The sequence below is a fragment of the Spodoptera frugiperda genome, chromosome 2 (genome assembly GCF_023101765.2).
Source record: "Spodoptera frugiperda isolate SF20-4 chromosome 2, AGI-APGP_CSIRO_Sfru_2.0, whole genome shotgun sequence".
Lineage (NCBI taxonomy): Eukaryota > Metazoa > Arthropoda > Insecta > Lepidoptera > Noctuidae > Spodoptera > Spodoptera frugiperda.
In genome coordinates this window covers 2,980,254-2,995,944 of record NC_064213.1, presented here as the reverse complement: position 1 = coordinate 2,995,944, position 15,691 = coordinate 2,980,254, and positions in this window count along the sequence as shown.

The window sequence follows — 15,691 nt, the reverse complement described above, 5'->3', positions numbered from 1 at the left end:
CTCACGGCTTTGACACGTGGTTTACCTGTTTTATTTTTATAGATCGTTAATTTTATCATAGGTATATAAAAATCCACTTTTGAATAACTGTCTCTATTAAAAAAAACCGCATCAAAAAATCACAGAAATAGTCAACGGAAAGTGACTTAGTTTTATGTTATGTCACCTCCGTCATTAAAAGTGCAAAATGACCGTATAATCGTTCTCTGGGCCAAATTATTTAGCTATACCATATAAACAACTTACAACGTCACGCCTTTTATCCTCGAAGAGGTAGGCAGAGATGCACATTATGGCACGTAAAGCCGCTATACAATGTACACCCACTTTTTACCATTTGTGTTATAAGTCCCATGTAATAGGGGGTGAGCCTATTGCCATATACTGGGCACAATTCCGTACTCCGTGCTACTACTGATAAATGATAAATGATATTTATTTTTGCAAATAGGTTACAATGTAACTCTTTTACTCGTCAATCTCTTAAATAACTAGATGAGGCCAGCATTTCCTAAAAAACTGAGAAATTTAAGAAAAAATCCTAGTAATACTTTGAAAGCCCTATAAACATTTTTATTATATTAGTAAAGACAAAGTTTAGGAACAAAATCAGGGTTGTTTTAAAACAGGGAATGATTTAAATGAGATCACAAGCGTCTGAACTTTAAATAGGGATTCAAATATTTAGCGTCTACAAGTGAAATTGAATTGTTACCAGCCTTGTTTAACTTAAATTAGGTCTGTGTGTTTTTATTAATTACTTTTTAAGTGATTTTAGTGTAAGAAAACTGATATTTTATTATTTAGATAGTGGCAGGATGAAATGATAAAATTTGTCTTCAAAAGTCTTAACTGGAAGGATATTTTTCACCCTTATTTTATGTTATATTAACTTCTGCCAGCGCCTTCGTCCGCATGATAGAATACTTTTTGTATTCTATCACCCAAGTCAGGGTATATCCTGTCTGTATACCGAATGTCATCACAATGTATTCAGTAGTTTTAGTATTCGTGATTGACGGACAAAGAAACAAAATTTCATATATATAATATTAGTGTGAGGTTATAAGTCCACTGCTCGGCTCCTATTGGTCTGTTCAAATCAGTTCATATTTTAGTTCTATAGGAACGATATAAATTCGCGTTCAAAGTAACAAACGAACAAACAAACTCTCCAGCATTTATATTAAGCATAGATTTTAATTGATATAACATTTTAAGAAGTGTACATTTCTACGAATTTTATGTCTACATAAGTAAGAAAACATGGTCACCCTATTATTTAAAAAGGTGAACAAACTTGTCGGTAAGATTTCCGGTGAAATATACGGTGCAGGTGTCGTTTCGCACTGTTTCCCGACCTCTCGCGAACTTTGCCGAAGTTTTCCGAAGCGTGAATGGTAAATTAGCATTACATCATAACGTTTCTAGGTTTCTCTGTTTTAAAATTCTTGTGTAATACGAAGCTAGAACAGTGAAGTGAGTTTAATTTTGCATGCGATTTCTTATACGGATTTACTCGATATGAAGAAGGAAACTAAAATTGGGTTTTTTATGAAGTATAATAGGTACATTATAATTAATATAACATTTTTAGAAGTGTACATTTTCTACGAATTTTATGTCTACATAAGTAAGAAAACATGGTCATCACCTGATGGTAAATAACGGTGCACCGCCTGTTTCCCGGACTTTGCCGAAACACCAAGCGTGAGGCATTACAAGTGCGTTGCTAGGTTTCTCTGTTTTAAAATTCTTGTATAATACGAAGCTAGAACAGTGAGGTGAGTTTAATTTTGCATGCGCTTTCTTATACGGATTTACTCGATATAAAGTAGGTATTTGTTGAAGTTTAACATTGGCTTCTTTGACGGCATAATCACCTGATGGTAAACAATCACCGCCGCCCATGGACTTTCAAAACACCAAAGGCATTACAAGTGCGTTGAATTTTGAGGGTTAGGAATTTAAGATGTGTTGGGAAGCATTGTTTCACGTCAGTTTTCTGTGCGCCCGTGGTATTACTCCGGTCGAGCCGCCCCATTCATGACGAAGCATGGCTCTCCCACACTTAATAGTAGTATGTGTGTCTTAGTAGTGTGGCAGAGTTAGTAGATTCTAGAATTATGGCAAAGGATTCCTATTATTATATGAGACTCATACTTTAACTCACATTTAATATGATGGTGATGTAATTTTTGATATGTCAGTTTATTAACGAATAGCAAAACCTAATCACGATACAACTGTATGTCATAGGCATATAATATGCGAAAACTATAGTCATACTATATTATATCTAATATACAACTGGTGGCAATAAACTAAAGGTATATTTTGGCAATGACGTTCAATAAAAATGGATTTATACTATCGAGTTGTGTTCGTACTGTGGCGTGTGAAAGAGAATTTCAATTTTGGTAATTTTTGTTCACCATGCGAGCGAACGTTGACATGTATTGCAGTTATGTATTGGTAAATAGCGCAGTATATAATGTAATGCAACACAAAATCTCGACTTTTATCCCCGAAGGGATAGGCCGAGGTGCACATTACGGCACGTAATGTTGCTCTGTGTACGCCCACATTTAATCATTGGTGTTATAAGTCCCATATAAAAATAAACGTAGACTGATGAACAGATTACCTTTCCGCGTCACACAGTCAGGTTGATACTAAATACATAGCGAGTCTTTTATGCATTTTTAAGCACTTATTATAAAGTAAAGAAGTTATAAGTAAGTCTGTCAACCCATAAATTCCTAAACCCCAAAAGGCCGGCAGCGCACTTGTAACCCCTCTGGTGTTTCGGGTGTCCATGGGCGGCGGCGATTACCATCAGGTGATCCGTCTGCTTGTTTAGACAAGGTTTTGTTTTCATTGTATTTACAAAACTATATCTTACAAACCCATTTACCTACTTGTTTTTATTTCATTGCCCTTTAAAATGTCTATCTACAAGCGTTTGTTCAAGCAAGATTTCCTTTTGTTTCATTTTATCAAAATAGTTGAAGCTTTACGTCGAAATTAAATATATATTTTATCTTGGCTTTGTTTTATATTTGGCCTAGTGCCAGTCCCAGTGCTCAGTTTTCCATTTTGTAGGATCTTTTCATGCTTTGTGGTTGAATTGCAATCCTTTATACAGAACTTTATGTGTGGATCATTTATTTTCATTTACAAAATAATATTATATTTTCGTTCACTTTGAAGTTCCCTGTTTATTTAAAATTTTGGTCACATTGTTCGAGTATTTACTTTTGTATATTTATTTAATGTAATGAAGTAGTTACTGTAACAATGGTGAAATAGGTTTTGTGTTTGATCATTGAATTAATTCTCTTTAGGAATTATTTGAGTCGATTTCGTAAGCCTTAAATATTGTTGATCTTTCTCTTTGGAAATTAACTTAAAAGACTGACGATTTCATCGACAAGACACTAAAAGAGACATAAGATAGTGAGATAATAATTCTTTTGCACGCTGCAGATCAGACAGACGCACGATATAACTATGCAGCTTAACTGTACAGTCAGACTGTACAGTTAAATCGTAATGATTGAAGTGTGCAGTCTCTACATTAAATTAGTTAGTTTAATAGGCTCCTTAGATTTTAACTTTTTCTTAAGCCGTATTTATATTAACCACGGAATACAGAAAACTAGATTAAATATATTAATTAATAATGATAATTGATATAACAATCCCACATGACGAGAATCTTGTGAAAGCTGAAAAAGATAAAGCCAGTAAATATCTTGATTTAGCTCATGAGGTTGTCGACATGTGGGATGTAGATTCAGCAATCATTGTGCCGATAGTCGTATCTGCCAATGGCCTTATAGCCAAAAGCCTCCACCAACACCTGAGTAGGCTAACGTTAGATGGTTGGATCAAGAGCCTGATGCAGAAGGCAGTACTTCTGGACACGGCGCGTATTGTCCGGAAATTCCTCTCTCTTGAGCCCTGACCACCGGTAGCTTGGATTTATCCCGTTGCTGGTGGGCTACTGCTTTTTATATTTTTAAATGTTTTATTTTTTTCTTTTTAATTTAATATTTAAAAATGTAACAAAAGTATAAGAAATAAATGAATGAATAATAATAACGAGGACTAAATTAAAAAGAAATAAAAACGAAACAAAAACTAACTTATTGCATTGAAAAAAAAAATCCTCATCGATACATGATCATCTAATCTACATACACAGATGTTTTTGCTAAGTTTCGTACAATTACAACAATCAGAACTGTACCTAATTCAGTATCTTAGATTTTATTACAGGATTTATCACAGGTCGACTTAATAAAATCGTGTTTAAAACAAAAATACTTTTAAAGCAACGTGCGAAAAATTTATTGCACCTTTTCTCCTTCATTCTACAAAACATTTTATACACTTCACATTACATTTTAACATCACGCTTTCCGTCTGAAATTCTAACATTTTTAGACGAATACACTGTAGTGCATTTACATTTGCATGCCTTACACTGAGGTGCAGAAATGCTTGAGAAAATGCATTCATTTTCCTTCACATAAGGTTGTGTAAGTATGTGCGGAATCTCAAATAAGCTTTAGTTTTCTGTATTGTGTTAAAAAGGGTTTTGTTGTTTTAAAGTACTTTGATAAAAGATGGTGGAATTTGGTTAAAGGAATTTTGGATGTGTGAATCTATGTCAGGTATGTTTGCTAATGCGCATACTGATTGCTTTGCTGCGATGAAACATACTGTATGGAGAAACCTCTTATGACTTAATTTAAACCACATATTTATAATAATTTTTGTTCACAATATACGAAATACGTAAGCCAAAAAGTTCATTATTCTCTTTGAGCTAATTTGAACATTCTTTATAAATACGGGATTATAACAGCCGCATGTCAGTAACATTCCTAGACAACCTACAAAATTACAGCTCTTCTGTGGTCAAGTAACATGAAGCTGTTCATACAGAATTTAAAACTTGATTAATTAATTACTTATTTTGTTTGACAATTGCATTTTTCTATTTTCTGTTATCGTTGAAATATTTAGTTATATAACGCTTTTGTTGACAAGTACTACTTGTCGTTTCTTTTAAAGTCATATGAGTGATCTCCACACTGTATCATTTTTACACACTGTATTTCTAAAAGTGCGAACCTGTAATTGGCTTCTTGTTGCTGTGCTTGTTGTGGTATAAACTATTGTATTAGCTGTTGGTTGCCCTAAATATAAATATATATATAAATAAACAAATACAACGACATCTAGGCATTCTCCCACACCAAAATTCACCAGTAAGTAATACATATCTACATTAAACAGAAACTCAGTAAAGCCACATATTCAGAACACGGCTAACAATACCGACGTAGCCTTTGTACTCATTGCTACTATTGTTCTCAATGCGGGCTCACTAATTATAACGTTCAATTATGTTCTACTAGCTTCGGCCTGCGACTTCAGCTGCAATAACGCCTAGCCTTGTTACTAGTAGCCTATATCAGCATCTTCATCAGCACGAAGATGTCTACTGCTGACCAAAGGCCTCCCTTGGGTCAGCAGGGGTATAGTCCACGTCGAACGACAACTCTCTCATATTCATTAGCTTTTGGCGACTTTGATGACATCATCAGATCGTCGTTCCGCCTAACAGGAGGCTTGTCCGAGCAAGGGTAGTTAGCCGCCGGACCAGAACCAGACCTGTGCATAAGGCACGTCGCGTTCCGCGCGCGCCTCAAAGAGCCAGACCACCACAGATGGGGCCCAGTAGGGCTGATGCCCGATCCGGAGCTGCGGACAACGTAACAGAGTAACAGGTTACCGGGGCTCCGGCTCAAAACAGGAGATGGAACGGAGTGGTTTTTAGTCAATAACAGTCTGACACTCCCTCCCGCCTCACCCAAGGTTGGAGAAGTCATTGGATGATTTTCCCCCCTCAAAAAAAGGAGGCCTGTCCACGCTACGTTACTCAAGCACTCTCCTGGACTATTGGCCATTAGTCTTTCAATGCCGTTATGATGCAGACCACAACCTTTCTCATACCAGAAGTCACTTAGTTCTGTTCAGTAGTTTTAGTGAAAGTGTTTCCCAAATATATGTACTCTTACATCCTCACAAAAGTTTTAATAAATAAAACAACAGCAGTACAATGTATTCTGTTGTACTATTTCGTAACATGGCGTGATGCTCTGACCTCATCGGATAGCATCACTGATAGTGATAATGGGGAATCGGTGTTTTAAAATTGTTCGTTGTTTGTTTGTTGGGTGCTAATTAGCATGTGTGTTTACTTTGTTTATATGGTTAGTGAACGATGTTGGTTAATTTTTATCATGAAATAAATAATCGTGAAACACAGCTTGAGTTGTGTTTCGTTATATGAGTGAGGTTACCGGAGGCCCAAATCCCCCTTCCCAATCCCCGGTTCCCCAACAACCCTAAAAGGCCGGCAATGCAATTTTAACGCTTCTTCTAACAGTGGGGGTGATTGCTTACCATCAAGTGATCAGCCTGTTCGTTTGCCGGCTTATAATATAAAAAAATATATATACACCTATTGGATACCATTAGTTCTGCTAGCTACTTATAATTGCTAGCTTTTAACTATAACATGAAAGCGATATATTAAAGAAAGGCCAAATTAAAAGTATCTTAAACCGACAAGCATGCATGTAAAGACAGATGACTGTTGATGAAGCGAAAGCAGTATTTTAGAGTCGTAGTAATTGGCGTTCCATAATCTCTGTCTACTCCTATATCCATAATACATATATAGGAATGTATGAATTCTGGGTAAAAGTAGATAACCGAGAAACCTCAATAAAACTGACTTATCTTTAAGATTCCAGCTCGAACCCCTTGCTCAGCATTGACACAGACGACCAACAAGTCATCCACGGAGTTCCATAAAATACTATATCCTTATATATTATATTACGACCCTCTCTGCCTCTGCCTCACCAACAAGGGGTTAAGATAAGCTCTAATTAATATCACTGTGCACAAACTTCAGAACATCTTAATTAGATTTAATCAAGCTACGAATTACAAATGAGTTTACTTCAACTTTCATTATCAAATTAGGAGATTCCTAGTACCTATAGGTATTCGTTAGAAACGGTCTTTAATTAAGATTTTGAGAGGTTGTACGGTGTACCTATAGGTAATGTATTTGAAAGGTCTGCCTTTTGACGAATCTGAATAGAAGGAAACGAAAAGCACGCTATAGAGTGCATACATACTTAAGAAGTTGGTTGACGGCGATAGTAAGTCGGTTTTAATCTCATAAGATTACCTACCTGATACTGTTAACTGAAGTCAACTTTTTTTTATTGGGGAAAATTATCCAATGACTTCGGGCGGGAAGGTGGGAGCCTTGGGCGAGGAGTATCAGTCTAATACTCCCTATAACTATCCCTATCCCTATACTCCCTATCAGACTCTTACTGAATTAAAACGTCTACCTCGTCCCTACTCCTTCTTTTCAAACCGGAGCCTCGGTAACCTCTAGGTAGTCTACCTATGTATTTATACTTACTTGATAGACAGAGAATTTTTAAAGTAAATTAAATTACGTCTAACATAATGGAAAGGTAACCTCTGAGTAACAAATTTCAGTTAAAATTTGTGTTAAAAGGTTCAATTTTAACCCTTTTGCTAATTAATTTAAGAGCTGATTTCTCGTGTAATTCAATTAATATGCACTTAGGTTGGGAGTGCAAGTAGATACTCTCCTTTAATGACGATATCTAAGTATGTTTGTGGTGATAGCACCGCCAAACCTTGTTATCAATTTTGTTGGCCGACAAATTGAGAAAAATATAGCTATTGACGATTCTTAAGTTTGTAAAAACATAATTTGGTCAAAATAAGGTAAGCGTTCATCAGAACATTTACACTAGAATTTTCTTCTGGGTCGTAAGTGCGTTTACAAACATACAATTACACATACACTTCCACCCAGATCCGAAACAAGAATTTGTGGATCACACAAAGAGTTGCTCGGACCCGCTACACGTTGCACGGCAGCCAGTTGCCCAGCTACCGAGCCTACCGTGCAGTCGAAACATACATTGTTTACTCTAAATCAATTACAGGAACTAGATTAGTATAATCATATCGTATCGGACATTCCTAACATTGTAAGCCAATACTGACCAGTGTAGAATACATAATTATAATTATTCTAGTCAATATGTGTACTGATCTGATTATCCAATCGCGTGTCTACTGTGTGTAGTGATCTAATCATCAAATTAGTATGAGATGTTTACTCTAGATCGATACACAAACTTAAAGACAAACAAATGTGCACCTATAACAGTATATAGTCACAACCAGGCGTTCTAAATACATTGTTGTAAGATTAGATAGATACTTCGTTCTTCCCAAAAAGGAGGAGGTTCTCAATTCCGCCGGTATGTGTTTTTTTTAGTTTTAAAATATCGATAATTACATTTGTGTTGCTATCTTGTAAGTACATGCATACTAGCTTCAGTCAGAGGCTTCGTTGGATAAAATCTGATGTCTGTATACCAAATTTCATCAAAATCCGATCGTGATTGATGGACAAAGATCCAAACAAACAAACTTTCACATTTATAATATTACTGTGATCGTGTCATAAGCACAATTCTCGACTTCATTCCATAAATAACTATTTTAGACAGAAAATCCCAATTTCTAGTCTTTTTATCACAATAAAATTCAAAACCCAAAGTATAAAAATCCTTTAAATACTAAAGAAACCATTAAAACACATTAATTAATAACAGATAAACATTTAGGAACAGTTAATCTGTCCAACTAATCCCTTTAGGGACTAATTTACATTACCTAGCCGTGAAAACTGGGTGGAATTCTTCAGCCATGTAAATTTAATTCGGGTTCAAACGAAACGAATGAAGTTCTTAGTGTTAATTAACATATTTCGATGGGTTCACCGCGTTTTGTTAAGTACTGAGAAAATTTATTTGGGAGTTCAGATTTTAAATGTAGGTAAAGTAGAGTTGTTTTACCTGTGATGATTTGTAGTTTTGTATTCAGATTTAAGTTAATTATAATGCACTATAGCTTAGTACCGGGTGATCAGTATATCAAATTTTATCAAAATCAGTTCAGTATCCAAACAAACTTTCACATTTATAATATTACTAGCTTCTACTAGCAGCTTCACCCAAGTTCCCGTGTTATAAAAAGTATCATGTTATCTTGTTATCTCATACATTGTCTGTATACCTCTCTCATTAAAATCCGTTCAGTAGTTTCAGCGTAATTGACGGACAAACAAACAAATATTCACTTTTATAATATTAAGTGTGATAGGTGTTACATAGGAAAGTGCCGACTAGATAAATGATTATTAGTTTAACTTCTGATTGAGGCACAGAATAGTTTTATACAATAGTCTTTCTTTCGAAAAAGAATAACGAATATGCTGAGTTCCTACTCGTATTTTATAGATTACAATTTTTACCTCATTTTAAAAATGAATTATTATAAGTTGACACAATCAAAGTTCTGTCCCTAACCCACAATTAAATAAATATGAATATTTAATCAAATAAACATTGTCAAATATCTTCCTAGACCGGGTAAAGCGATTATAAGGAAAATGAGCCGGGCATTGTGAAGGTCACAAAATAAATCGGTCGTGATAAACCCACTCATTGGGGAAGGTGTTAATTTCAACCCTTACAATGACTGCTTACACGGATATATGGTGAGATAGTACGAACTGGATGTGATACGTGAACTTCGTACTTAACAATTGCATTTATAAAAAAATCATCTTGACTTTGTTTGTTAATGGTTGGGGTGATGATGATTTTGTTCAGCTTAGTATTTTTGTTTTGATAATCCTATTTTTTTAACACAAAATTTCAAGTATGTGGTCATTTCCTATTTGACAGACACTGATAATAAACGTCGATGTAATTTTTTTTAGGTTTCAGAACAGAGGGAGAGAGGGCTTTTAAAGCAAAGATTTATGTTTTTTTTATGTCAAACCTTTTACAGAGTACCAGGTTTTGATAATATTATATTACTATAACTTTCGTGAGACATAGTAAATTAAATTATTATATTATCGCCTTACTCACATAACTATTTGACACGGAACTAGACTACTCGCATTCCGCGACACATAACACGGCGTGCGTCGCGGAATGCTGCTCATGAATATGATCCTCTAGAATGGCTTGAAACTAATCGAGTTCTTCGCCAAACATCTACAACGTGTAACAAAATACCCATATACATCAAGAAACCCTGATGTATACAGGTTGAATAGAATCTCTACACAAAGTTTCAGCTTAAAATTCGCTTAAAAAAATTGTAAGTCGATAACATAATAATTAATATTCTTTTTAACCACCAACAAATGTTGTTAAAGCCACATCCAGCTTGAGCTCTATATCTGTGACAACCACCAACTTCCCCTAAAGCAGGTCTCAGAAGTCGTTACAGGATGCTGTGTCAGGCTTCTTATTGCTTTCACAAATATCTGCGGTTCCTTACTGAGGGCGACACTTTATTGGAGTAATCTAAGGTAATAGTAGGTGTCTTAAGGAGGTTGGGATAGTGTACTAAAAAGGTAGTAACTGAGTAGAGGGAGTTGAGTGCTAAGGAATGGTACTTGAATAGTTTTAGGGGTGTTTGTAGTAGGATTTCTTATGCTAAGAGTGGTGTGGCGATGATGAATAAGTATCTTTTAGGTTCTTTGTTTGATTTGTCTTATATAGCTAAATGCACACATAGTGTAAACTAGCTTTTGCCAGCGGCTTCGCCCACGTTAATGTGCCACCCAAGTCAGTCCATAGACTTGGGTGGGCCAAATTTCGTCAAAATCCGTTGAGCATGATTGGCGGATAAACATCCAAATAAACAAACTTTCATATTGATAATATTACAGTGTATGTAATTGTAGTTGCATTTACTAGATGACAAATTGCTGGTGGAATGGGAAGATAGACTGAGGGTACTGACATTATTTTTTGCAAGGTAATTTCAATCGCATTTGTACTTTTGGGTTCTATATAATATTTATTTTACACGTCAACCACGTCAAAAGTCTTTAATTAAATTCGGGACCACTACTAGCATTCGATCAATTCAAGCAACGCAAGGCAGTCGATATTAATTTTATCTGTTCCATAAAATAACATTATGCAAATATTAATTGTGTATCGTTAATGAAATTATCATAATTGAGATAAATACATACATATATCAATTATTTACTTCCAAAACACTACAACAATATATTGTTTCCAACGATTTTCGCTTCAGTGGAGTTTAATTAAATTACAAACAAACAAATAACTTTACTATTGAATTCCGATTCGGACACAATGGTTTATTTCATTATTAACAAATGTTAATTAACTAAAGATAGATGAAACCAAACTAAAGGTAGGTACCGTCTAAAAATACATCTGTATCTGATTCGTATTAAAGTGTAGTGATATAAATATCACTATAACTATCACTATAAATATAAAATATAATATCACTATAAATATCACTTATTTGAATAAAATACAGTGCAAATATCCGCCGAGATTTGGTTGGCTTGGCTAAATAAATAAATAAAATGAAAAAAAAATGCTGTAAGTTGCAGTTACGTTACAGCCTGTAACGTGCTAAATAAATGAATTTTCACATTAAGTTTTTTTCCTGTATCATAGGTTTTTTTTAGGATAAGCCAGTAAACGAGTAGACGAATCATCTGATGGTAAACAATCACCTCCGCCCATGGACACCCAAAACACCATAGGCGTTACAAGTGTGTAGTCGGCCAATTAAGGGTTGTTGGGGAATCGTGGATTGGTAACATTGGAAAGGACGGTAATTAGGCCTCCGGTAATCTCACTCACACAACGAAACACATCACTATAGTTTTTACACGACGGTTTACTGCGAGACAGTCGATCGCAGGTGCATAATTTTATAAACACAATATTTCACATACATCTAAACTAGGGACTTTTTTTTCTTCTTTACCGCTACCTTTAGACTGAGGTGGACACCACAAATTCCAATACCTACTCATTTTAAAATTAACTTATCGGCTTTTAATACAAAATTAAACACTATGACCTTATTAGATAGGTCGTGAACGTGCTTTAGAAATGGACACCCGGATCAGGGTGTTTTTCCACCAGAGATGTGCTATGTAGCTATGCTACGAAGATGTAGTAGCTAAGCTGTGAAACTATGTGACCGTTTCTACTGATAATAAGCTATGTAGCTGTGCGAGGAAGATGCGCAGCTTGAGTATACGATGTATCGATAGTAGGGAAGCCATCCATAGCACGCGTCTATTCATATAAAAAAAAACATAGCTTAGTTGATTCCGTTTCCCCCAGTGCTAATGTATGTGTACCAATGAATATGTAAGTTTTTAAACTGATATGGTCACTAAGACTAATATTAGAACTTAAGACGGGATATTTACCATGTTTATTTATGTTAAACATCCACCCGCAAATACTCCAGTTCATCCGTGATCCCGCTTGCAACAATGCCGAAATATCGGAAACTAACAGACATAAATAAACATGCTAAATATCCCGCCTGAAGTTCTAATGCCAATGAATGTGATTGGTGGAAGTCACACGTATCCAAAGCAACGTAGCATAGTACATCTCTGGTGGAAAAGCACCCTCAGACATCGTGTGGAAGTGATCGGTTTATGTCAGTCCTCCATTAAATATTGGGCAAACATAGTGAGGGGTCGTAACACCACCTACTTCTGGATATAGACGCGATTTCTGTCATAAGTTTAAAAATGAAATGTGTGTTCTTTGTAGTTAAGTTCATTTTCTTTTGTGTGTTTCTAGTGGCCTGGTTGATTGTACTAATTTTAACGTAAAGTAACTGTTATTGTCTCGTATAGTCAATCCGGTATATGGCAATAGGCTATTATATGGGACTTGCAATATAAATTGTGAAAATTGAGTGTACATTGCATAGTGGCATTACGTGTCATGATGTTCACCTCTGCCTACCCCGTCGGAGTTAAAAGGTGTGACAATATAGTGACATATAAGAGGATAAGATGAAACAAAATCAGCTTTGATAGTCTATGTTTACTTACATTACAAATGTTAGTTAATTTGACTTTATTTTTTGCCGTAGTTAAATATGTACTGGTTTCTCTTGTAATCTGATAAGTACTACGTAAATATATTCAATGTAAGTGTATTTTGTTTAACACACAAGTGCATTAACCTTACAAAAGCCACCGAAAAACAAACATTTTCGCAGCGATATTTAGTGGAGTATCGCGTGACGGCACACAATTCACAACAATATGTAGTGAACGAAACAAAATGTTTGCCAAAACATTTTCGGTTTTCTGCATGAATTCGTCGCAAAATGAAACAATGTGCATTACCTTTCCGGCCTAGAGGGAGCACTTTGTGCAATGGATACCTATAGGTAGTTACCGTTTGGTGTAAAAGAGGCTGCATTGTGGTTTATAAATGGGGAGAGTGCGGATAGAAGAATAATGGATGGGCAGTTTTTATGTTTTAAATACATACATAATTTTACGCCTGTCTCCCATACGGGAGGGCAGCTCTTTGTCTGCTAGCAGTAAGCACGCTGGCAGGTAAGCGGTACACAATTCGAAACAATGCCGTGCCGGAGCCGAGCCTGTTAAGGGTGTTATGATCTAAAGAGTTGGTAAGATACTGCAATTGATGTCAAGCGTAGAAATTATGACAAAACCTTTTAAGTAAGTACATATAGGAGGACCATATTTGGGCAGTGGTTGTTACGCTATTGTGTTTTATACAGTTATTAACCCCTTGTCTGTCGGTAACTCGGTGTATAAGACACAATAGAAAACACATTGTGACTCGCGTGGATCTGCGTTCCGACAGACAACGGGTTAATCCATAAAATGTGTATACATCTTTGTTTAAAAAAACTGAGTATGCGATATTATATGTTTTATCCTGTTGTTAACAATACATACAAACTTACATCAATACATACCAATATAAACGAATGCAATTAAGTTTTCCTCAGCACATTTCATTGAACAGCGCTACAAAATTGAATGGAGAGTTATTCTGTTCATCACCATTATGTACTCGTGGAGAATTAAAACGGTCAACTTACTGTATATACTCTTATTTATGAGATAATTAGGCGCGGTTGTTATCAGAGCGTTTTCAGATAAAATGTCATTTTTGTTTGAATAAATAGAAAGTCCTGCATAAAAGAAAAAGTGATATAAAATTAAATACGTACTAAACATTAGTTCTCTTTATTTTATTACAATATAACCAAGATTGGATAAGAAAACATCTATTTCAGCTCGCGAAAGATTTTAAATCGACGTACGTTCTAGAAGAAATTCTCAATTAAAATAAGTATTTGGTCTTTGATTCACCGTTTTGGCTATCTCCTTAACAGCAGCAGATTTGGTTCAAAACATCATAATTTGTATCGTTTATGTAATCAAACATTTATATAATAATTTATTTATATACAGCGTGTAACAAAATACCCATATACATCAAGAAGCCCTGATGAAACAGGTTGAATAGAATCTCTACACAAAGATTCAGCTTAAAATGCAATTAAAAAAAAAATTACTATCAAATACTTGGTATCGCATAGTTCTTGGTTTCAAATCTTACAAACGTGTCACAACACTACAGGGGTCACTCGCTAATATTACGAAACATTCTGCTTCTATAAAAAGTACAATCTGATTCGACCTAGTACCTATCTACCTAATTTTGGTAAATTCGCGCGGCGGTGATGTGACAAAACACTTGGTACCATGAAACCATGAGTTTAAAAAACCCTTCCCGTATTGTTTGTTATGTTATCTAGAAACCGTGCACTTGATATGTATACCCCCTTTTTGTTACACGTTGTATAACAATGAATAAATAAAATAAAAATATTTTTATTGTTTTATATAATATATCCTCTTCCCCGCTCACTACGAGACTTCTGCTTTATATAAAAAGTACAATATATTCGGCAAAGTAAAGCTTTTTGGTAAATTAACTTTTGGTAATGTGACAAAACACTCGACTTTAAAGCGTCTGTTATTAAAACTCACTTTGTTTTCGTAGAATTATTTAAAATATAAGTATTTTTGGTTTTAATTTTGTTGTTTTAGTAGTTGCTTTATTTGTGTATTCTGAGAGATTAAGAACTAGCATTTGTAGTGGTAAATTTACACATAAAGCTATAAGTATTTTTAGTGCTCCTACTTTAATGTGGTGCAAAGTTTTTGCATCACGTATTAATATATAGATTTAAGCTTATGCTGCTAATTGCTATATTTATTTATACACTTTAATGTACACCATAAAAAAAAACAATTATGAAAAACAAAATGTGTCGCAGAATGCAATTTCTTACAGACAACCTTTGGATGGAGCCAGTAAACAGTAGTCCGGGAAAAATGGGATCGTCAAGTATACAATAATATAATACGTAATACATATGTACGTGTATATGACCTTTAATAACCTATTAAAGTCATTAACGTAGGATTTAATAAGTAAAGTTGTAAATTAATCAGATATTTTATTAATATGATCAAATGTATAAACCAAACTCAATCAAAACTCTTATAAAATAAAGTTCAAAATCATCTTACATTTTAATCAAGTAGGTATTTTACTCAAAAACTGCCTTTCCAGCCAGTTCATGGGCCGTCATTATCTAA